This window comes from Pituophis catenifer, unplaced genomic scaffold (genome assembly GCF_029215685.1).
Source record: "Pituophis catenifer annectens isolate HBS135680 unplaced genomic scaffold, rPitCat1.0.hap2 SCAF_9, whole genome shotgun sequence".
Taxonomy (NCBI): Eukaryota; Metazoa; Chordata; class Lepidosauria; order Squamata; family Colubridae; genus Pituophis; species Pituophis catenifer.
Window position 1 is genome coordinate 4,634,562 of NW_027256889.1, and position 3,537 is coordinate 4,638,098.

Consider the following 3,537-nt stretch of genomic DNA (forward strand, 5'->3'; position numbering starts at 1 on the left):
TCTCCCACCTTGATAATACCGGTGGACTTCAACTCCCAGAATTCCTCAGCCGGCCAATGTGTACAATTTATTATACCTAAAGGGTTATTTTCTGCCTTCCTTTTATCGTTTCCATCCTTCTCACCCGTGAAAGTACACATTGTATTTTCTTTTGCCAACTGGCTCTCCACATTATAAACATAGTTTCTGCTACAACATGTTTGCTGCATACTATACTTTCTAAAAATATTTTTCCCGCCTTTATTGTATTTTTATAAATAACACAGCAAACATATCTAATACTACTTCCTCCTATTTCCCCCCACAACAACAACCCTGTGAGGTGGGTTCCAACATTCAGTGCAGGATCAAAAGCTTGATGACAATTCTAATGTGAGGAGGAAGGAGTACAAGCAGAGGTGGGTTTCAGCAGGTTCTGATCAGTTCTGGAGATCCGGTAGTGGAAATTTTGAGTAGTTCGGAGAACCGGTAGTAAAAATTCTGACTGGCCCCACCCCCATCTATTCTCTGCCTCCCGGTTCCCAGCTGATCGGGGGGAAATGGGGATTTTGCAATATCCTTCCCCTGGAGTGGGGTGGGAATGGAGATTTTACAGTATCCTTCCCCTGCCACGCCCACCAAGCCATGCCATGCCCACCAAATCACACCCACAGAACCGGTAGTAAAAATTTTTGAAACCCACCACTGAGTACAACCATTCATTGAAAAAAGTGACTTATGACCATTTTACACACTTACGACTTTTGCAGCATCCCCATGATCATGCGATCAAAAATTCAGGTATTTGGTAACCAGCAGGTATTTACGATGGTTGTGGTGAACTTTCTTACTAATTTAAAACTGTAATGATTCACTTAACAACTGTGGCAAGAAAGGTCGTAAAATGGGACAAAACTCAACTATCTACCTTAGCAATGGAAATTTTGGGTTCAGCTCTGGAGATAAATCAAGGATTACCTGTATTAGGTATGTTTGCTGCCTCAAGTTAAAAAACTGCAGGTTTTAAAAAATGCAGGTTAAAAAAATACATTTTTTAAAAAATTGTTCAGGGAAACATCTTCACCATTTAAAATGTTCATTTGCAAAGGACTTAATGTGGGGGAGATGAAGGACGTGTAAAGAATTTTTCCAAATGCAAGAATCAAGATTTAGGCTGCTTGTTAAAGATGTTTGGAGATTCTGCCATTAAGCTATATGGATGTGATCTGCTGATGTGTTTGGCGTTTTTCTAGACCACACTACAAAATTGTAAAGGTTTTGTGATTATATAATAAACTAGCTGAATACCCATGCTCCGCTATGAAACTATGTGATTGGGCTTGATAAATCATCTTACAGCTTGAAACTTAATGAGTAGTTACGATCTGCCTTTCCTCTCCTCTTCTCTCCCTCAGCCTTGCCCCACAGAAGCCTCCCCTATCCTATCCCCCTTCTCTCTCTCAGGCTTGCCCCACAGAAACGTCTCCTATCCTATCCCCCTTCTCTCCCTCAGCCTTGCCCCACAGAAGCCTCCCCTATCCTATCCCCTTCTCTCCCTCAGGCTTGCCCCACAGAAGCCTCCCCTATCCTATCCATTTCTCTCCAGTTATTTTCAGGTTGGGAGTGGAAGTAGAACATCTAACTAGTTAGCATCAGTGTGTGTTAATAATAATAATAAAGGAAATACTCATGATCTGATGGTCATTTTGAAAAATCCTTTCTTAGCGAGCACCTAGAAGTCAAGAGGAACATACATGCCAAATTTCAAGTTTGTAGGCTTTACGGTTCTGGAGATTTCGTGATTAATGTGTGAGTGGTTTTTGCTTTTATATATATATAGATGAGCCGCTTTCTGAAATTAAAACTCAGGCAAGTGCACGTGCCGATGAGAAAATGAGTCTATTCTTAACCATTAATGCTACAGTAATCAGGTGGCATTTTGCAAAGCTGGCATCAGACACCTCTGAATAGTGCAAATTTGTGGCTGACTGGAGGAAACGTTTTAATCATGGCATGAGTGTAATCTACACACCCCAGTAGAGGCACCACAGAATGGACATATATTTAATTTATTTAATAGATTAAGAAACTATCTCATCTTTTCACAGAACTACAATTTCCAGGGGTCCTTATCTGACTGCTGTGTCACATTAAAAAATAGGCTTGGTTCTTCCATTCGTTTTGCAGATTATCCCGAGGAAGAAAGCAAAGTGTGTATTACATCATCAGTGTCTGTGGTTAACATGCTATTTTACCAGAAATAAATATATATATATATATATATATATATATATATATATATATATATATATATATATATACACATACATATATGTATGTATGTATATATATATATATATATACATATATACATATACGCATTTATATATATATATATAAATGTTCCATGTTCAGGTATCTCTTCCTCCTTTTATAAGCAGATGTTTGCCTGAAAGAGTCACATGTTTTCACATTGAAATAGAAACATGAGAATATTCTTTATTTTGGCAAAACAAAGAGAAAAAAAAAAAAGCAAAAATGTGCTCTTGTGGTTTTCAGAAATTCACCATAATCAGGGAGCACAGCATTCGTTTTATTTTATTTATATTTATCAAATTTATTGGTGCTCATCTTACCACAGGGTAACTTAGTTCCTAGGAACTAACGAGGGCAACATCATTACCCTAGGGAAACCAAGGCAGAGGGACCTAGAAGATTCAAACTATCTTCACAAGGTAGCAGAAAGAAAAAAAAAGTGGACCAAAAGATGTTAATATGGAGTCATGTAACATGGGAGATATAATTACAAGGCAAATCTGGTTCCTCATTGTGGGATCCAGACACGAAAACTACTGAATCACAATGGAGGCTGAGGAAAAGTAGATGATTTTGGTCTACAGCAGCGTTTCTCAACCTTGGCCAACGTGTGGACTTCAACTCCCAGAATTCTCCAGCCAGCCATGAAGTTGAAGTCCACTCCTCATCAAAGTTGCCAAAAGTTGGGAAACACACTGGTCTACAGGAAAAAGTCAGCCGAAGACGGGCCTGTCTTGTCACTCTAAATTTACGACCGGTGGACTTCAACTCCCAGAATTCCTGAGGCAGCTGTGCCGGCTGAGGAATTCTGGGAGTTGAAGTCCACAGATCGCAAAGTGACCACAGTTGCCCACCTCTGCTCTGATTGAATTAGAAGAGAATTTCCACCCATGTTCATTCAATGCTTGGCTTCCCCTCACAGAAGCAACCCCAGAGAGGGGTGGGAAAGCTTAAGACTGTCCCATGGGGAAGGACCCACGACCTACGGACTAATGGGGTCATAGCGAAGGAGTCAGGAGGTGTGGGGAGAGTAGGGCTGAAGTGAACCTACCCACCCTATTTTGTCTCCCTGGCTTCCAGGATCCCAAGGAGACAGGATGAGACAAAAGGGGAAGATGCCACAGGTGAAAGGGGTCCCAGGAGAGAGACCAAGGATGAGGGTGCCATTGTCTTGAGAGAGGGAGCCCCAGAAAATGTCGAGATAGGAATCAGCATAGCCAAGAGGGAGAGTCAAGAGACCCT